The 22,570-nt window shown below is 45.0% G+C and overlaps 1 protein-coding gene across 4 annotated transcripts in view; it reads right to left on the reverse strand.

Annotated features, from left to right (window-relative positions):
- Nucleotides 1–22,570, reverse strand: part of EPHA10 (EPH receptor A10) — a 1,640,855-nt gene that overhangs the window by 1,245,719 nt on the left and 372,566 nt on the right. The window lies entirely within an intron of this gene.

The raw sequence follows: 22,570 nt of genomic DNA on the forward strand, positions 1-22,570 counted from the left end.
ACGACAAACTGGGAAAGATACAAGTCAGCAGACATCCGCCCCATTCTGGAAACTTCCAAAGTGCAACAGGTTTCCGGCTACGCCCAGCCGGAAGCAACACATATAAGGCGGGTCCTGCTGCCAACCGTCGGCAGAAGATCATCACGTAGGGTGTAGCCGGAGGAAAGGCCGAGGCCAATGGCACCCATCCAGGGGGATTGCTACGACCACCCTGGAGAGTTGCAAGGGGGGGAATGTCTGTGTCCTCGACCCTCCCCTCTCTCTCCCAGTCCGGCCACCATCAACCAGAGGCCGAGGCCGACGGGATCCGGCCGCGGTGTCGGTAACCCTGGAGAATTGCAGGTTAGACCCTCTCTCTCCCAGTCTGGGCCAGCATCCATGGAGGGCCTGGGAGTGGAGAGGCCACTGCACGAAAGGCCCAGGAGAGGCACCACACGCCAAGGCCTGCCCCACCGGATGAGCCAAGGAACCCGTTCATGGGGCCAGAGCAAAGGGCGTCCGGCTGCCATCCACCGGAGGTCCGGCCCAAAGACGGACGGGACATTTCTTCTTTCTTTTATAATGGCTGCGACAACACTGGGGGGGGATGTCTTGCACATGCCTCCGACCCCCCCCCCCTCGTCCTCATCGCCTGGTCCGGCCATAACAAATGTCAAGCGAGACGCCGTGGGGTGCACTGGGTGGGAGAGACGGTGCGAACAGGCCTCTCCCGCCTCCCCAGGTGGAGGCTTCCCAGCTGCACCCTCAGCGCTCCAGGCACCCGGAAAAGGGTTCTTCCACTGTGGCGATGCTGCAACGTCTCGCCCGGCAGGGTGGAGCCCGTCCGCTCATTTGACCCTGCGATCGCCGGTAGCTACCGAACTCTCAAAATGGCGGTCGACCTGGCAAGAGCGGGCCCAGCATAAAGAAATGGCCCGGTCACTGGTTGACTCCACCACCGTAGTCCTCCACGACCTTGAAGATTCTAGAGGAGCCGCGGGAGTCCCCGACCCCCGCAGACACCCCCGATGGGGAATGACTGCCATGATCGCCCGTGGAGTGACGAAACTGTAGCCGCGGGACGTCGGCGCTCCCATGCTGGCGCCAGCCTCAGTTTGAATGACTAGAATCCTGCAGACCTCAGTTTCGGTGAAAGCACAGTGTGACCCGGTAGGAAAAATTGTTGCACCCCCTCCCCTTTTTGACTGATGGTTCAAACCACCGATCCTTTCCTTTGCCCTTTTAACGGAACTTTGGACTGCCTCCCCCCCCCCCGCGGCGCCCCACGCCGTTATTTGGTGGGCGGCAACTTACTGGACATCACCTTGGTGCCATCCAGATTTCAGCGTGTTCTGCTGCCTTGGAACTATTCGCACAACAGACCGCTACTGACGACCCACCCCCCGGGACGCCCCACGCCGGATACCCAAATCAGTGCGGCACCCAGGCAACATCTTCTGAATTTTCATAATTTGAAAGAACTAGTAACATGTCCTCATCAGGAATTTCCTCTTCAATAATCTCATCAGGAATCTCCTCATGAAAAGTCTGCAATGATGATTCTTGTAACTCTATGGTCTCCAAACATTCGATAAATTCGCCATCAAGAGATTGATCAAAAAAATCATTCAAGTCATCTCCTCCTTGTGAGAATATTTCATTATTGGTGCTGTCAATTTCAATAAATGTAGTGGATGATTCAAAAGAAATTACCACGGTCTCTTCATTGTTTAAATGTTTTTACTGTTTTTGTTTTGTTGTATATATTTATAAGTTATTAAAGTTTTATATTCCTACTACTTTGTTGGAGTGCTATATATTTTTAATGTGACACATAATTGTAAAAACTTTGATGTACAAAGAGTCATCCCTGGAATCTTCCGCTTCAGGCTCGGTCCCCTCCCCAATCACAATACAGGATGGTTTTCAGATAGTAGGAACGCGTGTGGTGTGACGGATCTCATCGGGTGTGGGCCTTGATCTACTATAACTCCTTTGAAGAGGGGTGATTCTTTACAGCTGGGGCCATAAACTACATCTGCAGGGCTAGCTGATAGCCTGGGACCGGCCTGGACAATCGGACACAGAGGAAGAGGAGTGTCAGAGGGTGCGGTAATGAATAGGGCGAAAGGGAGGTGTCGGGCGGGCACAGGGTGTGATTCTCAGGGAAGAGCAGCGCAGATGGGGGGGAGGTTTATTGCCCATGCATAAGACAGAGAGCGGGGGTGACCAGTGCCTGGGGAAGATGCTTGCGAGGGTGGGGAGCCATGCTACGGATCGACAGCGTGCAGAGAGTGGGTCTGGTCAAGGCATCTAAAATGGCTGCCGTGCACGACAAAAGTGTGGCATTTGAAAAAAGGCAAGATGGCGCAGACAATGTTTTTCAACACTTCCTCATTTCCTTCGAATCGAACGTTAACAGACGTTGGGGCATATTACCAAAGTTAAGCGATATTTATCCCTAACGATGCTTAGCAACGAATTTTTTACCGCTAAGCATCGTCAGAAATTATCGCAGATAAACCTTGCTATTATCAAGGTTTATCGCAAATGCCATAAAAAACGGCCGCAATGCATTAATATCGCTGAAAAGTCAGCGATATTCATGCATTACCGAGCTAATGCTCTTAGCCATGTTATCCACCTCCCATTGGATGACATGGCTAAGAACTGCTCAGGACAGGTGTTACTTTTTGGAGATATTCGCGCTTAGCGCGAATATCTCCAAAAGTTGGTAATAGGAGATAGCGATGTTAGCGACTGTTTCCTGTCGCTAACATCTTGGCATGCCCACTTTGCATGTCATTAGTGATAAATATCACTGACATGCAAAGTGGAGCCCAAGATGGTCGCTATCTCCTACTAGCGGTCGCTAACTGGTGTTAGCGACAGCTACGTAATACGGAGATAATTTTATCTCCGCTTTCTTGGCTTTTAAAGCCAAAAAAGCGGAGATAAACCCCCTTGATAATATGCCCCGTTATCTCTCCCACACTACCGGTCCCCCTGGGCTTAAACGCCGAGATGGTAGGGACTGCATCCCGTGGAGATAGGCCGAGACGTCACTCAGCAGAAAAACAAGTCTATAAACATACAATAAGTTAAAAGTCAATCATTCTTCTTTCCTTGTAGTACGCTCCCCAGTCCACTTCCCGTTACGCTAACCGGGCGCACCCCACCAAAAAAACGATTTTTTTTTTTTGCCCCTCCAAAAAGAACCAATTTTTGCACTCTATACTATAAGTCTTTTTTTATACTACAATCACTTCGCTACAACCTCATAAATTAAAAATAAAAATGAATAATGTCTCAAACAATTTTTGATTTCTAAATATAAATTTATTCTTCTGAATTTTCATAATTTGAAAGAACTAGTAACATGTCCTCATCAGGAATTTCCTCTTCAATCATCTCATCAGAAATCTCCTCATGAAAAGTCTGCAATGATGATTCTTGTAACTCTATGGTCTCCAAACATTCGATAAATTCGCCGTCAAGAGATTGATCAAAAAAATCATTCAAGTCATCTCCTCCTTGTGAGAATATTTCATTATTGGTGCTGTCAATTTCAATAAATGTAGTGGATAATTCAAAAGAAATTGCCACGGTCTCTTCATTGTGATCAATTTTATTTTGAAATTTCTTGCTGTAAATTGCAGAAAAAAATAATCACTTTCATTTATCGTTTTTAGTAATACATAATATAAAACTAACTTTATCAAGTATTTAGTATAACAGAAGGACTGAAAATGAATAACAGAAAACATTTTTCAAATTATCTTAAAGTGTACAACATAGTTCCCCTTACAAATTAACAACTCACCTTTTTGAAAGTAGGAGAAGTGTTAGTACTGTGTAAATCAAACACCAGAAATTGAGCACCAAAAATTCCTCACAAATGTACCTCAGACAGTAGTATCACAAAATGGCTGTGGTTTCCTCTCATTTTTGATGTATACATAACCAATTAACTTTCATCACACACAAATACAAAACCAAAGTAACATTTTAATTGGTTCTAAATTTCAACACTTTCAAATGTGTTTTCCCCATGCAATTTTCCATAGGACATTTAGATACGTCTACAGCCTGAATGGCTGAACGGAATTACACCAAACTTGGCAAAATGGTACATCAAACCTAAGAGGTCAGTGAGGATCTACTATGCTCCCTTATGGTCATTTGCCCCTTCGCTTTGGCCTCCTCTTGTCTCTCGATCCTACCGAGAGACAAGATGGTGGCCGCTACGGACTGTTTGGAATGTTTACAGACGCCGGAGAACCAATCAGCTTCGCAAAGCTACGTAACGCGAAAAGTACGCGAAGCGGAGCGCTGTTACAGATATATATCTTTTTTTGAACGTTAATTTCTCAAAATCCACTGGAGCACATATATTGAGACCTAGCAAAGGCACATCGGGCTACCAGTCCCTACAATTTTGCCAAGTTTCGTGCAAATCCATTCAGCCGTTCGATTATTATTTTTTTTTTTTTTGCCCCGCGGGGCCCTTTTAAAACCTCCACATCAAACCTAGGGGGTCAGGGAGGATCTGCTATGCCCCCTTATGGTCATTTGCCCCTTCGCTTTGGCCTCCTCTTGTCTCTCGATCCTACCGAGAGACAAGATGGCGGCCGCTACGGACTGTTTGGAATGTTTACAGATGCCGGAGAACCAATCAGCTTCGCTTCACAAAGCTCCGTAACGCGAAAAGTACGCGAACTGGAGCGCTGCCTGGTCCGCTGTTACAGATATATATCTTTTTTTGAACGTTAATTTCTCAAAATCCACTGGAGCACATATATTGAGACCTAGCAAAGGCACATCGGGCTACCAGTCCCTACAATTTTGCCAAGTTTCGTGCAAATCCATTCAGCCGTTCGGGCTAAAAGTGAGGCCAACCGCCCTATGGAAAACTCAATGTTAAAAACACGTTTTGGGACCCCCTTTTTTCTCGGCCCCCCCTTGACGAAACCCCCCCAAATTTTCAGGGGCTGCTCAGAAACAAAATGTTCCATTTTCCTGAAAATTTCAGCCAATTCCGTCCACAAACGCCAAAGTTATTAGACATAGAATTTTCAAAAATCCCATAGAGAAAAAAATCCTAACTATATATACCTACTGGCGACCGCCAGTAGGTGATATATGTATATATATGTATATATAGATAGATAGATAGATATATAGATAGATAGATAGATGGATAGATAGATAGATAGATAGCTAGATAGATAGATAGATAGATTACATAGAAGCCTGCAAACACTTTATAGAAACCTGTCTGTAATTCACTTATTACAGTCTTTATCTGGCATCACTAGTCATCGGTAATAATAAAATGATGTTGCTGCTCATTTGTGACAAATTATTACTGAACAATCAAAACTGCAACTGCTATTTAAAGAGTGAAAATGAGAACTAGCTTTTCAACTCATCTGATTTATTTTTCTATTTATTAGCAGAAAGGAGACATTTCTTGCAGGATAATAAACTTTTTGCGCAGTTGTAGTTCATTACATTAAGGCAGGAATCACATGTGTATTAGCACATGCTAAGACTAATAGATGCGTATAGATGAATTCATGGGCTGTAAATAGACCATAATTAAACAGACCTATTTTGGAATGGGTATTACAGAATGAAGACCTCAACTGCATTTAATCCACATCTTCAGCACAGAGATATATCTGAGGAAATACAAATTTGCTGTATCCCTGTATTTGACTCTACTTGGTAAAAATGTAAGATTAGATAAACATTTTTATGAACACAAACAAATCAAAAACATAATTTTTTAGCTTCCAAGATGAGGAAGATGACCTTTACACTTGACAGCACAAAACTGGAAGAGGTGTCCACATTTCTATGTAAAACGTTATCAAACGAATTAGGAAGGAAACCACACATCGAAGGAGAAATCCTGACATTTATAGCAGCAACCTATACATTGCAACACTTTGCAAAGTTCCACGAAAACACATTTATTTTAAAGTCAGCATCTAAGGTTGCCCACACACAAATTGGTAATCAGATATTTATGGGTTTTTCGACTACTCAAGAAATAAAAAAGTCCAATAACAAAATCTAACGACCTTTCTGAAAAGGAAAAAAAGCTAGCAAAAACAATGGAAGGCTGACCAAACAATTGAAATGCTCAGTTCCTCAGAGTGAGAAGGCATGTTATGTTATGTTATGTTATGTTATGTTATGTTATGTTATGTTATGTTACCATTATTTATATAGTGCAACAGCTGCCAGCAAAGGGGCGTCCCGGCACTGACAGCAGAACAACTATCACGAAAAGGGAGGAAGAGGCACAGACAGATGTGTTTTAATGGCCTTACTAAATTCTAATTAGCTGTTGAGGCTACGGATGTGGGCAGGCAGCGAGTTCCAGAGGTAAGCCGCCCTGCTACGGAAGGAGTTGCTTCCTGCCCGTACTCTCTGAGACTTGGGGACCTTCAACAGGTGTTGACCTAATGAGTGGAGGTGAACGTGTTGGGACATATGGAGAAACTAGGTTGGCCAGGATGCAAGAGGTGGTAAATTTCAGTGCCTTGAAAGTGATACAAAGCGCCTTGAATTCAATTCTCCTGGCCACCGGCAGCCAATGTAACCGGCGAATAGTGTTTGACACTGGGCAGGACCTACGCAGGCTGAGCAGGGTTCTTTCTGCTGCGTTCAGGGCCCTTTGCAGTCTCGCAATTTCGGTCTTATTCGACCCTAGGTACAGAGAGCAGGCGTAGTCCAACCAGGAATTTATAGAAGCCTGAATGATGATCTGGCGTGTAGGTGGGTCAAAGAATCCCAATATTGGTCTGAGCCCCCCCCAAAAGACCGAAGCAGGTCCCTGCAACCTTTTTGGTTTGAACTTGGTAGCTGAGGGACGAGTCCAGCCACACCCCCAGGTTTTTTACGGCCTGCTTTGGGGGGGGGGCTTTAGGGGGGTCACTACCAAGGCTTTCCGGCCACCAAAGTTCACTCCATAGATCATGGTCCCTACCTACCAACAATACCTCCGACTTGTTTGCATTCAGCTGGAGGCAGTAGGCGGTCATCCACTCTGCGACGGCCGCCGAGAAATTTCAGGGCGTCCCTCTCGGTGTCATTCGAGATTGCCACCACCAGCTGAGTATCATCGGCGTAGGAGACCACGATCAGTACCCTTTTCGTAGCCACCGCAGCCAAAGGTTGGACATAGAGGTTAAATAATAAGGGGCTGAGGGAGGAACCTTGTGGGGCTCCTTGTTTGATGGGGTGAGGACCAGAGGCAAAGGGAGGGACTGTGACCACAAACGGCCTTTCACTGAGGAACGAAGAAAGCCACGTCAAGGCAGAACCGGCAATTCCCGTCTCCTCCAGACGTTGTAACAGAATGGCGTGAGACACTGTGTCAAACGTGGCACTGAGGTCTAGCAGAATCAATGCCGATGTTTGCCTAGCGTCGAATGCTGACCAGAGGGGTTCTGTCACAGCCAGGAGGGCTGACTCTGTGCTGTGGCCCGGTCGAAAGCCATTCTGGGAGGGGTCTAGCGTGTTGTTCCTGGTCAGAAATTCTGATAGGAGGGAGTTGAAAATCGCCTCCGTGATCTTGGCCACCCAAGGGAGTAAAGAAATGGGTCGATAGTTTTCTGGTTTGGCATGGTCCAACGTGGGCTTTTTGAGTATAGGCAGTAATTTGGCCTGTTTTCAAGCCCTGGGCATGATTGCCGTGGTAAGTGATATGTTTATTACCTGCTCCAGGGAGGATATTATCGCAGGGAGTACTTTCCTAAATTGGTCACGTTTGAGAGAGTCAGCAGGGGAGCCTGACTTAATTTTCCTGCATAAAACCTGCAGCTGGTCTTCAGGGATTGGGGGGAATGCCTCCAAGGTATTAATGTTTTGACAGCACCGTACTGCTTGTGGGCTGATGGCCTCAGTCGGAAAGGATCTATAAATGTTGTCTACCTTACTAACAAAGAAGGTGGCAAGGTCCTCACACTGCTCATTGGACTTGCTAGTCAGCCCCATAGTAGCTGGCTGTGATTTCAGGCTGGAGAGTATCGAAAATACACTCTTTGCCGGGATGTCACTGTCCCGGATTTGGTTGGCATAGAATGTGGCTCGCGCCACTTGATTGGCCTTATGGTATTCTTTAACCGCCGCCCGATAGATGTCCTTCGCGGAGGGGTTGAAGTTCCTTCTCCATATGCACTCTAGCCTTTTGAAGCCCTTGCGCAATACGGCTAGATTGCCTTTATACCATGGTTTTGTTCTGGATTTATGGTTAAGTGACCATTTCATAGGGATAAGGCTATCTAGTGGCTGGCTGATCCAGTCTGAGAAAGCCCTGTATGCCTCATTTGGGTCTTTAGGCAGACTAGGGCGCGCAGTGGACAGGCAGGTGTGGAATAAATCCAGTTGAGACTGTACCAAGGGCGTTTGAGGGAGGACGTCTGATCTTTGCTCCATGGAGGAGTAATATCTTGGAGTGACATGGGGTCCAAATAGTGGTCAGACCATCCCATGGGGATTGGAGCAGAAACTGTCAAAGAAGTTATGTTTGTAAAAACTGGGTCCAACAAGTGGCCGGCCATGTGCGTTGGGCCTGAAACTAGTTGAACTAGCCGACAGGCCGTCAGGTCAGCTACGAAATTAGCCATGTCAGCTTTGTCGTGCTTGTCTAGATGAATGTTCAAATACCCAGTGACTGTAAAGTTGGAGGCGTTAACCGCCAGCACACTGACCGCCTCTGCGAGGGCTACCCTAATGTCTGTGGATGGCCCAGGGGGCCAGTAGACAAGAAGACCTGACATAGCACAGTTAGGGCTAAATGTGACCTTAAAGTGGGCGCATTCGCATCCGGATACATCCTGTCTAACGAAAGTGCATGGGTAACCGGATTTGAAAATTAATTGCGATGCCCCCGCCTCTAGTTACCCTGTTAAGAGTGTGGCTGTTATAACCTACAGGGAGCGCCAGGCCTGGCTCGGCCGTCATATCATCCGAGAGCCATGTTTCGGTAAGAAAGAGGACGTCAGGGGAGGTGTCCTCTAATAGGTCATAGATGTCAGCGTGATGTTTAGCTAATGATAGGCAATTTAGATTAATAATGCTAATACCCTTCTTGGACCGTGGGAGGCGGCCGTGTGGCATTAGCGCAGGGGCAACTGCGACGAACCAGCCCCTTTTCACTGGGCTGGTTCCAAGTTTTCCTGTTGCTTAGACCGTCACCTTACTCAAAATGGCGGCGGATTAGGCAAACAAGAAGTAAGGATCTCCAGTCACGTCTCCCTCCACTCAAATAGCCCGCTAATGGCTGCAGTGGACCTGGGAGGGACTGTCAAATACATGTTTGATCAGTGTCAAATGGCATGTTTGATCAGTGTAGGAACAGGTAAATGTTGAAAATGTGTTTGGACACAGTGCCTTTGAAGCCAGAGTCTCGTCCATAGGTAAAAGCAAAGTGGACAGCAATGAGTCTTCCTAATGCAGTATGAAAGCCAAAATAGGTCTTCGGCACTCTTTATTTTTTCAAGTAGAAGGCATGGAAACGATACAGATCCCAGTGCTTCATGGGTAGCCATCTCATTGGCAATGTATTAGGAGTAAAATGCATACGTTCTGCAAAAAGCATGTTCAACAAGACACACTTTTGCATGAAGTCGTCAGAGCATGACTACAACACTGACTTTCAGCCATCCAGTTTTTGATTTCAGGCCTGTACACGAATTATTGAGCACTTCTATTTTAAGTTAAGTTTTCAGTAATATGTTCATAATGCAAATCCCAGTTTGTCAGTAAGAGTGGCTGTACTCAGTTATGTGTTCGGTCTCTGCAATGAAGATTTTTTGCTAGCTTTGTTTAGAAAGAGACTACTTTATTCTATCATATTTTATAAGGTTTACCAGATGAGACATTTTAAAACCGTGTTAATTCAGTATAAGGATAAGGATGTTTTAGCATTCTTATTGTATTCTTATATTTTTATCTCTGTTTCAAATTTGTATTGTTTTGCTAGATTTCAAAAAAGGCTGGAGTAGCCACGAACGTAAATTAAAAAAATCAAACTTATGCAAGATATTTGCCATTCGTTATCAATTAATTTCAACTTTTCAAAAATTGAAAAACTTACAGAGGAGCCCCAAAACGTTGAACTTGATAGGTGAAATGTTTTAAACGGACGCCAACATTTTATGGAGGCAATTTGACATTTTGCACAGAGGGTGTTCCACTCTCCATCCATTAAAATTGCAATAATACCACCTATCTTTAACCTGCAGGTCACATGTGCAAAAATAACTTTTTCACTGTTTAGAGCAGATGAAACAATTATTGTTATGGCGGCTAATAACAATTTCAACAAATTGTAGCTGTGCAGAAAACTCTGCGTTCATTCAAAACCACAGGACAACTCCTTTGTACGTGTAAGGCACTTGCAACCACCACGGATTTGTACTAACAAATGCGAAATCCCTTGGTGTCCCTTTTAGCGTCCTGGGGAAACTACAGAGGAGCCGAAACTCATATTATAAAATCTTATTTAAAAAAATAAAAAAATCTCCTTACACGGTGTAGTGCGAATTACTCTTGTGTGCATCAGCCTTTTTTTTAACGCGCAATAACTATGCTGAGGCTGGCACTCACTACAGTCCACTTCCGGCTTCCACCTTTGGTGAAACATGGACCAGGAGACATTGCAGGCGCACTCTGAAAAGTAAGAAGTTGAGCAACGTTAAAGTGTGTAGTACTTAAGAAATTCTCTTCATACTTTTCACTTTTCTGCAGACTTTTTAATTTTGATGGTACGGTTTTTACAACAGGCTGTACATCAACAGCTGCAAAACAGCCTTTCAGAGAATAAAGTTGATTACGGCTTTATGTCATCACATTTGAGACCTCGGCGAGGTCGTGTGCTGCAGACTCCATCGGGCCCATCAGAAAAATCAATCCTGTTAACAAAGTGAAGGGAGCTTTGCTATAAAATCTGGAAATATATGGTCATTGCGGGCGAGATTTAGAGGTAGCATAAACAGCAGGCTTCACCCAAAGCACATGCACGCTTTCAATTAGATGAGATGTGTTGAGACTTTCTATCACTCTGTTTTATAAACTCTTAAAGGGCACCAAGAAAATAATGTCACCTCTTATTCTGACATCTACTGGAAAGAGCAGCGAGGCCTCATTACAAGTGGTTCAGTAAACATAGGGTGGCAATGCTGACGCTGCATCACTATCACTGGGCGGAGCCAGTGGGATAGCAAGGGTGCCATGGACCCTGGTGCAGGCTGGGAAATTGGGCCCAACTCGCCCTGGATTAGACTAGTAAAAGACAGCCACATCTGAGGAGCAGGGTGTCCCTCGCACTACTGGGCCACAGTGCATTTGCACTAATTATAGCTACACAACTTGCCAGAAAGATTTCAGGTATAGCTGCAATATTAATGTATCACTCGATTAAGTCCAATATAACATAGCATCACCCTCACACACATATCTCCTTCTTTCATGTACCTCCAGTCTGTTAATTTCTTCTCACACTGTTCACTCCTCGTCTCACACAATCACCACATACTCTCTCATTCCACCCCTCTGCCCTCTACTTTCCTAACTCAGAGCTTTACATTTCCCGACAATCACGCTGCCATGTAATGTAAAATGGCATTAGATGGGGGCAGGGCGCATGAGAGGGTTTAAGGGGCAGTGGAAAGAGAAAGGAATGCAGATTGGTAGGGCTACCAAGTGAGGGAAAACGCAGAATTTTGTAAACTTACCAACAATTTTGAAGACTTTCAATATAGAGCAAGGGGAGCGTGTGTGCGTTTTTGTCTGTGTGTATGTAAAAATTCCTAGTGAAATCCGACAGACGCCTCACCATGCCTGACCGAAAGCACCTGTACAGTGCTTAATTTGTAAAATTAAGTGCCAGGGTTTTTATCAGGAGGCCACTGCAGCTTGCACCACACATTGCCAATGCCAGACTAGCGGATGAAAATAAAATATTAAACTAACATGAATCTGAATGGACTTGGTCACCTTCAAAGCTGGTACTGCTTTCTTCAAGAGGAACCCAGAACCTAAAGCCATGGTGGGTTCTGCTCTTCTTTGAAGCCCAAATGTCAGACTTGAGTGTTGAAAGGTCCAAATGAAGTAGGACATTCATCCACCTTCCTGGCAAATTAGCTAACATCACAGCGAGAGCTCTCTCCCACATGGAAAAAATGGACAGGTTAAAGATCATGTGTTTGAAAGGCATGTGTCCTCCATATATATGAGAGCATGGCACTACACACTCAAAGAGAAGAGATGAAATAAACCTTGTGTGGCTGTTATGGTTTTGATCCTTAAAGAGGTGGCTCCCCATACATCTTCTGAAATTTGCATGTAAATAGACAATCCAGTAGGAATGTTTATCAGTAGGACCTGCCAGCAACGGGTATGTTTTTGACCAAAGAAAAGGACATATGTTCAACAATGTGCAGACGTATTTCCAAACATTTATTACCTACAAAATAACAAAGCATTTAGATAGGGAACATAGATTTATATTTTAGGCCCTGATCCGCATCAGAAGCTATTTCATGTGTACTTGATTTAATTGATGTATTAAGTGATGAAGCTTGTGAAAGCCTATTTCTAACACCCGTATTCAGAGTTTGTCAGGAATATTAGGCCACAGGTGCATGACAACCTGAAGGCCTCCCAGCAGACATTGCAAGTTGTCATATCACTGCAGGAAGGAAGATTAGTTCCTAAACAGCCAGGTTTTCAGGGCTTTAGGGAAAGAAAGGTTATGCTCCAAATTGGCATTAACTCTGAAGGCAGGGTGTTCCAGAGTTTGGGAGCCAGATAGAACGTTGAACGGCCACCCCATCGAGCTCTGCAGATCTTAGGGATCTTAGGAGTATATGGGGAGGCTTGTGGTTTTAGCAGTAAGGGGTCTTTTTTGTTCAGTGCACTGTGCAATATGCATAAAGTCTTAAATCACACTCATCTCATCACCAGGAGCTAGTGTAGTTCTGCCAAAGCCTTTTTAGCAGACTGGTGTTTTGGGATGTTCATAAGGTGTTCATAAGGTGTTTTGGACAACCTGCAACCTTGTAACCAAATATCGGAGCTAGCAGAGGTACAGAGCATTTTCATAGTTCAGATGCGATAACACGAAGGATCGGAACAACCAATCTGCTGGCTGTGAAAGGGAGAAGATCAAAGACCTTCCTTAGTCTCAGAATGCCAAATAAGCTAGCCGCAAGCCTTTTGCTTCGTGGTCCATCGTAAGGCTAGAATACAGCCACACCCAAGGCTCTTTATTGAGCCTTTTGGGTTAGGAAACCTGCTCAAGCAGTCCAGCATGGGGGTCGGGACTTTGTTGTAGAGATTATTGCCCAACAGCTTCTGCCTTGAGTTTTAATCAGCAGCTAGCCATCCATTTGGCTACTTCCTGAAGGCAAACAGCCAGGGATAAATGGCTTAGAGCTGGGGTCGAGGGAGATTGACATGACTATCTGGGTGTCATCAGCATAGGAAACCAGTGACTACCCAAATGAATGCACAATTTCAGCCAGGGGGTACATATAAATGTTAAAAAGGGTAGGTGTTAAAAATGTTAGGACTCAGGGAGGACCCCTGAAGCCCTGACAACTAAGCGGAAGACTGGCAGAGTAGCAGGACTGACCAACAACCTGAAAATTATTTTCTCCAAAAAGGAGGAAATACACTTTAGTGCTTTGTCCTTGATACTTATGCTTGATATTCTCAGGATAAAGTTGGAATGATCTACCGTATCGAAGGCTGCACTGAGATCTAAAAGAATAATGGCTGCTGAAACTCCTTGATCCAGAAGCCATCAAAGTTCTTCAATTGCTGTCAGTAGACCTGATTCTGTGCTGTGCTGTGTCGTAGCCCCATTTGATTCGGGTGAAGGACCATTCATTTTAGATCTCTAAGAGAAAGGGGCGCACATATTCATGATCTTATTTTGAAATATGAGTGGCAAGTTGTTACTATGTTCTACAGAGGCTTTTGGAGTAGAGCTGGCTGGTTTAGATTTAATAATCCCTTCGAGGAGCTGAAAGATTTCTTTAGGGGAGTTGGAAGAGTTTTCAATTTTTGCAGAAAAGTAAGAGGCTTGAGACACTTATATATCTACCCGTTTAAAACCTAATATATTTCCTGTATTTGTGTTTGCTGGCCTCTTTATAAGACTTTCTCCAACTTCTTTCCAAACACTTACACTCCTTTTTCAGGGCCATTAAATGGGCAATAAATCAGGGCTATTTGTTGCCTCGCTGGGTATTTTTCTGCCACCTTAACAGTAAAACCATGTCCAACGAGTTAGTAATCCACTCATTGAACATGTGGGTGGACGGGGTTATTTGATCAGAATGGTTGGGTCTTGTTGCCACCAGAGCGGCTGACCAAGTTTCAAGGTTCAGTTGAGGCCAGCATCATTCCAGCCATATGACCAGAGGAGGGGGAACATATGGGGAGCAGAGGGGTAAAGTGATGGGGAGTAAGAAGTGGTCTGTCTAGGTCAAAGGCAAGGGGGTATGGACCTGTAGATTGATAATAATGCTAAATAAAAGGTCAATAGTGTGCCCTTTATGTTGAGTCGGGCCGTCTGCCAATTGTATTAGCTATAAAAAGGCAAGGTCATGGTGGAGGTTTTTGGAGACGCAATTATTAATGCCATCCATATGTATATTAAAATCACCACGAAGTGTGAAGTTGGCCCTATCATTAGCTAGGTCAATGGCCACTTCATGAAGGGCCTGTAGAAAGTAAGCATATGGACCCAGTGGTCTATACAAAAGTATTCCAGAAAGAGTGAGAGTAGGGTTAGTGCCAAACAAAAGGGCAGACTCTCACAATTGTTAATGTCAAGAGGGGAAGTTGAACACTTTAGCATTTCCCTATATATATATTGGCTATCCCATCAAATCCCTTGCTGAACCAGTCTAACCTCATGATACGGAAGCTGGGGGCAGGGCTTGAATGACATCAGGGCCGCGGACTTCATGTAGTCAAGTCTGGGTGACTCCTTTAGGAAAAAAAAAATGTAAGCTTGTAGGCCACTAGGGAGCAACAGTTGACCAAAAACATGCGCCAGACTAATGGTGTAGGGGTTATGCTGGATTGAGGCAATACGGACTGAAGAGACAGTCCGCAACTATCACAAAGCCATTTGGATCGGCTGGGGACAATAGAATGCAGACTGGAGTCAAATAAGGTGGTTTAAAGTGCTCGTAGTTGGCCAGGGGAAAAAGTTACCTCATTTGGAGGATGAGAGGCAGAGTCTCTGGCACCTGGTCCTGGAAGGGTGCGGATGGGCGCAAAGAGGCTTGCCTTTGACGCACCCGTGGTGCACCCGCTACACGCTTCTATGCCGCATCCTTCATTTATGTAAATGTAATAGTATTTTTATACAGCGGGGCTATCACTCCAGGAAGCATCTTGGCGCTGATTTATGGAGGACTGGCAGGAGCAACTACAGCACGTAAAAAGATGGCGACTCTAGGCGTGCAAAACCATACAAAGTGTGCATGTTCAGTTCCCCTAATCAGTGTCCCCAACTAATGTTTACACACAATTCAGTATTCAACAATCAGGTTAAAGCAGTTTATTTAAAACAGAAAAAAAGAACTTTTGAATAAAAAAACTAGTGAGCACCCGAACAAGCACTAAATGACAAGGTACACTCCCCCCCCGCCCACAGTGGTGCGGTGTCTGTTAGGGTCAGGCCTCCAGGCCGTGTCCTTCATTTATGGAGTACTGGTCGAAACATCTAGAGCGTGCCAAAAGATGGCAGCTCTAGACCTGCAAAAGTATCTCAAGTACGCATGTTCAGTCCCCCCGAATCAGTGAGCCCCAACTAATGTTTACACACAATTCACTATTCAAAAATCAGGCAAAAACAGTTTTTTAAAACAGATTAAAATCAAATTTTGAATAAAAAACAGCAAGAGTACTGAAAAGCAAGCTACATCTGCCCCCGTGATCGCAACTAGCAGAGCTGTGTCTGTTTGGGCTATGCTTCCACACCGCATCCTTCATCTCTGGAGGACCGGCTGGAACAAGTGGAGAGCTCAAAAGATGGTGTCCCGGTGGAGGATGTCTCATCCACTGTATTTAGAGAACCATTGACATCAATGCATTCTTAATACTTTCACTGACTCTAAATAAGACTACAACTCTCCTGTCTGAAATTGCACTTTTGCACAGTCTCATGCATTTGCTATTTGTTTTTTCCCAAATTGACACTGAAAACAAACATGGACTGTACTTATGATTAGTTACATTCTTTGCTAGTTGCACTGTTTTCTTACAATTCCTTTTATGTAATAGATAGAAACATTTGTTATAATAGAAGATAGTGTTTTTATGTGGTGCTTGGTACCACAAATTTGCAATTTCACAGGCTGGATGCTGTAAGTAGCAGGTCTTATAATCTGTCAATTTACTGATACTTAATTTATCTGAATAGGAATAATGAATGTTTAAGTGGGCCTTCCAGTGATGTAAAACTGTGACCTTATAAACCAGTCAAAATATTCCACCGTGACATCTTACTTAAATTGGGTTCCACTAGGTCCTGAGTTTCTGTGTCGAACCTATAAGAGCAATATGGAATATGTGTGCATTGAGGCTGCCCAACCTAACAAATTGAACAATTTGAAGGATGACATAAAGTGTCTTATAACGTGAGAAGTGCACCGATTGCCAAAGGGAGTTCTGCTTAATACTTGCATTTTCATCAGTAAAAAGACTCTAAGCAGGTTGGCCATAACATTCGTTAAATTCTCACTCCTCTTTCTTTCCCCATCCTACCGCTTACACCCCTTTTGTCTCCCTTTTGTCCTTTTTTCAACCAAAAGGATGCACTGCATTGAACTCAGTTAAATGCTGTTAAGTGTCCAAGAAGTGACTTTATGAAAGCCAGCGATCTCCACATCATTTATGAATGCCTAAAGCTGGAAGTTTACTGGAGTGGAATCGAGAATGCCCTCTGTGGGATTTTTGGCAGGGAGGTCACCAGGAATGTGGCGCTTGTTTTATTTGGTGAAGATGGCACGATCAGCAAGAAGCTGAAGCTCTCAGATAGAGATTTACTGCTCTATCTTGTTCTGATAGCCCAGAGGGAAATTTGTATAAAATGGAGATCCCCTGCTCCCAAGATTGGAAGATTGGGTAAAAGCTACTACCAAAATGGCCCGATTGAACCTGTAAGGAGGGAAGGAGAATTGCTCTAATATCTGGCTGGACTTTACATCATGGTGTAGAGACCTGGGCCTGGAATACCACCCACCCCCATTCTCCAATGATTACACCAAGGCACCAACAAAGGTGTGGGTCTGGACTAGTTTATAGATCAAAGTTAATGCAGTGGCCGTGGGATGCACAGGTTCCGAAGGGCGGGCTTATAAGAATTGGTGATATGAGGATAAAAAATAATAAAAAAAGGCCATATGTATTTCTTTACCAGAGTCTTAATAATAATAATATTACGGAATTTTGTATAGCGCGAACAGCTACCTCACGAGGAGGTGTCCCGGCGCTGAGAGAACAGGTGTTTAAAGACCGCAGAAGCTGGAGAGGGTAGCCTTTAGCGTGGCTGGGTAAACAGCCAGGTTTTCAGCAAATGTTTGAAGCAGGCTTCAGATGGGGCCTGTTGGAGAGTGACGGGTAGTGAGTTCCATAGTTTAGTCACATTGGCCGAGAAGGTTCGACCGCCCAGCCGGGCTCGTTTTGCTCTAGGGGCTGTCAGTCGCACTTGGTCATTGGATCTGAGAGAGCGGGCTTGGGAGTACCTTGGTAGTCGGACTTTCAGGTAATTTGGGCAGTTTCCGTATATAGATCTGAAGGCCAGAGTAAGTGCTTTGAATTTTATTCTACTAGCAACTGGTAACCAGTGAAGGGAAAGGAGGTGCGGAGAGACTGAGTGCTTAAACGGAATCCTCATTAAAAGTCTCGCAGCCGCATTTTGGACCAGTTGTAGTTGCTGTATAAGGTACTTTGGTAGGCCCAAATACAGACCGTTGGCGTAATCCAGCCTGGATGTAACTGTGGCGTGGATTACAGTTTTTCGGCAGCTAACTGGTAGAAGTCGAAGGATCTTACGTAGATTCCTCAACTTGCTCATACAGCAGCCAGCAACTTGCTGTATGTGTGAAGCAAAGGACAACTTATCATCCCATCGCACCCCTAAATTTCTTGCTGAGTGGCTGGGCGAGGGAGCTTGACCCATCTCTGCCGGCCACCACAAATCAGATGGTGGGGGGGGGTCTTTGCCAAAGAAGATCACCTCAGTTTTACTAGTGTTGAGTTTTAGTTTATTAGTGTTCATCCAGCAGGCTACGTCTTGTAGGCACCCCTTGAAATTTAAAAAGGATGCCTCTGACACTTCTGAGTATGGGAACACCAATTGGGTATAATCGGCGTATGAGATTGCCTTGATCCCCAATTGGCGATCAGCGTAAAGAGTGGAGCCAGGTAAACATTAAATAAAAGTGGGCTCAAAGCCGAGCCCTGTGGGACGCCACAGCTCAGAGCTTTAGGTGTAGAAGAGACGTCCCTTAATGCCACCTTCTGAGTTCTTTGAGTCAGATAGGACTGTAACCACTCCAGTGCCTGATCCTGGATACCTATCTCCGTCAGTCGAGACAGTAGTATAGCGTGGTCGACCGTATCAAAGGCGGCCGACAGATCCAGGAGCACCAGCATCACTGAGTCTCCCGAATCCATCGACCACCTCACTGACTCTGCCACCTCAATTAAAGCTGTTTCGGTGCTAAAACCAGGTCGAAAGCCTGATTGCGTCTCGTGTAGAGTTTTATTGTATTCAATGAATTGATTCAATTGCCGCTGGATAACTTTTTCAAGCATTTTGCCTGGTGCTGCAAGGAGGGAGATCGGGCGGAGATTATTGAGATCCTTAGGGTCCCCATTAGGTTTTTTCTTTAAGGGGAGGAGAGTAGCACGTTTCCAAGTATTTGGGAACACCCCCGATGAGATGGACAGATTCCATATATGCTGAATAGCGGGGGCCACAAAGTCAGCTATGCGGCTCCAGAGTTTAGGAGGGCAAGGGTTGTCTGGCGAACCCGATTTGCAGCGACTTAGTTCTTGCTTGACCATATTTAGGTCTATTGAATCAAATTGTGTCAGGGTAACACGGTTCGGTGTTAAACCCGCTAAATCGGATTTAACCGTGGTCTTCACTGGCCCAAACGACTCATATACTTTCTTGATATTAGAGTCAAAAAAGTCAGAGATGCTGTTGCAAAACGAGATTGATGGGGGAACTTCCCTCTCAATGCATATGGGTTTGAAAAATGACTGAACTATTTTAAAGGTTTCTTTACTTGAATGTTCAGCTTGCTGAATCGAATTCGCATAGTACTGTTTTTTTGCTTTTCTGATGGCTTTATGCAGTTTTTTCGATGCTTCCTTATAGCCGGCCTTCTCTGCAGGGTCATAATTTAGCCTCCAAAGTCGTTCCAACTTTTTGCAGTGAGATTTTTGCACTCTGAGCTCCTGAGAAAACCAGGGGGCAGATGGGGAGTCTCGTTTGGATATTGTGGCTGTTACTGGGGCTATAGATGTTAGCATATTCCTGATTCAGTCATTAAGAAGCTGAGCATCGGTGTCAGCATTGAAGGAGAAGGTCGGCAGGGTCTCAGCTAGATGTGGACCCATAATAGCTGGGACCAGCTTACTCCATTGTCTCTTCATGAACGAGCACTTGCTGGTCACGGGTTTGTCAGCCGTTACTGTAAGTTGAAATGGTATCAGGGAATGGTCTGACCATATCAACGATAGTGGAGTGTTAGCCATCATATTAGTGATGTTGGAGAATATTAGATCAAGCGTGTGGCCCGCTCTGTGTGTAGGGCCCTCATTAATAAGTTTAAGGTTGGCTGAGTTCAGGGTTGACCTCAGTAACTCCGCTGAGGAACAATCTGTCCTGTCCATATGAATATTAAAGTCACCGACAACCAAAAACGGAGGGTGAGAGAGGGAACTCTGGATGATGATATCCATCAGAGTGGTCAGGATGGGCTCTTCCCCCCCCGGGGGACGGTAGATGACTAACCCCGCTAGAGATAGCTGAGCTCCTATCTGAAAGCAAAAGTGTAATCCCTCCAGACCCTGAATGGCCGTGGGGGCAGAGGAGGAGAGTGTGAGCTGTTCCTTAAATATGACAGCCACTCCCCCTCCTCTTTTTCCACCTAGCCTGTTAGAGAAACACATTTTGTACCCAGGGGGGATAGCCAGTGCAATGGCGGTCATGTTATCATCATTGAGCCAGGTTTCTGTTAGAAACAACACATCCCATTGGTGCTCTTCCAAAAGCAACCAGAGTCAACGGCATGTTTTGCGAGGGATCTGCAATTCAGTAGTCCCGCTCCAATGTCTTTACTGATCGGTGGTTTAGTGAAGCGAGCAGCCTTCCTGCCGACTGGAGTGCTCAGTAGAAATCCACAGGTCTTACAGACATAGGGGGGATTGGAGGACCCAAGGTCAATGTTATGGGAGCAGGTGTCGGCCAGAGTGTTTAGGGACCATAGGTTTTCACGTGTCCAAACAATCCTATCTATGTGTTCAGTCTTACCGGCAGCATGCCCGGCCCCGGTAGCGGTCCGGACGCGGACGGGCGCAGACGGGCTTGCCTTAGGCACGCCTTCGGCGCGCAATCGGCGCGCCCGCTGCGCTCGTCCGCTGCGCTTCTGGAAATTGCACATATTAAGTAGGGGGTAGGTGATAGGGAGGGGGCGTGGCCTGGTGTTGGTGGGCGTGGCCTCAGTGTCCCGAGAATCGCGGCAACACAACAAATCCCGCAGCTGCCTCTAAACTGCAGCGCGGTAAATGCCCAGGGAAAGGTGTAAGTTTTGTTTTAAAATCACAAAATCACAAAGTACACAGCTCAAATTTTAAAAAACACAGCGTAGTAACCCTCCCGGCTTCCGCCTCAAGAGGTCTGATGTCAGGCAGACGTCAGGCAGTCTTACAGATAAAATCATTTTGCTTTCCATGTAACACAAACAAGACCATGTATATAAGGAGGGAGCAGTTTTTTTGTTGCGCATGAGCAACAGCTGCGGTCGGTAGTGGGAGTACCTGCCGGGCGGTGAAGTGGGGAGAGGGAGGGGCAGGGGGGGGTAGTAATCTATGGATTACGGAGGTTTACAGGTAAGTAAACATATAAATAAATAAAACGAATTTCGTTGCGCGCACTGCATTCCCAAATGCGATGCAGTGCGCACAGCGAAATTCATTTTATTTATTTATATATTTACTTACCTGTAAACCTCTGTAATCCATAGATTACTACCCCCACCCTGCCCTCACCCTCCCCACATCACCGCCCGGCAGGTACTCCCACTACCGACCGCGGCTGAGCAACAATAATATGATGCTTAATTACTTTTATTAATAAGTGTCGCACAGCATATGGACATCTCAAGTAGTCCTCAGAGACCCAGAGACAAAAAATTTAAAGGCCCCATCACAAGAGGGGCATAGGGCCATGAGACATTTACCAGGCCCGGTGATAACCAAAGGCACGGGTTGGGATGTTTACCACATTCCGTTTAAAATCAAAAATAGGGCATGATATGTGGAATATGGTGTGGACTGCATAGAATATGGTATGTCGCCATAAATACTGTCCATTTTTCTTCCCGAAAGTGTTGGCTGGATTGGCCTACAGAAATTGATCCAGGGGAAATTGAGAGGGCATGAGTTTATAGCATCCAATAATTATTAGGTGTGGTAGACTCTGCTTTATTAGGAATTCCAATCTCTGCACAATCACAATTATATGGTCCTCTTGTGATTGAGCAATATATACATATAAAGTAAAAGTGGCACATAGTGTGCCTCCACTGTAAGGTGGGGTGGTATTATCCCACAGTTTATGGTGGAAGCTGACACAATAGTGAGGCCTAAGCTGAACGAGTGATACCATTTTAGCTAGAGGCAGCCTCTTCAAAATCTGCATGTCCTCCATCATTTTGGAGGGTACACTACCAACAAAATCATCTATAGAGACAAGGAAATTCACTATGGCCTGGAAATCAGCACAGATCATGCGTATTAAAAAAAAAGGCCAATTTAGATTGCTCAATCCTCTCTAATTATCGGCCGATTTCTTTACTTCTATTTCTAGGTAAGATTTTGGAAAGTCTCATCAACAAACAGCTGTAAGATTACTTGGAGGAAAATAGTATCTTGGACCCTTTTCAATCTGGGATTAGGTTGGAGCGCAGCACAGAAATTGCCTTGGTTGCTGTGACAAACTCCATGAGATGTTCCTTCAATGTTAACATCCCCTCTAAGCTTGTGCTCTTCAACCTATCTGCAGCTTTCAAGACTGTGTCACGTGATAAGCTGTTGCTTAGGCTAAATGAGATAGGGATATATGGGATTGCAGTAAAATGGTTCCAGAATTTCTTGACCAACAGATCTCAGATGATCTCATTTGGTGACTTTATGTCGCACACTAAGACGACTGGTGAAGGGGTACCCCAGAGTTCTTGCTTGAGTCCCACCTTGTTCGATTTATATATGGCCATATACAAAAAGCAGCTACAGGGGTAGACCTGATCACATG

Source organism: Lissotriton helveticus, chromosome 3_1, assembly GCF_964261635.1.
Source record: "Lissotriton helveticus chromosome 3_1, aLisHel1.1, whole genome shotgun sequence".
NCBI lineage: Eukaryota > Metazoa > Chordata > Amphibia > Caudata > Salamandridae > Lissotriton > Lissotriton helveticus.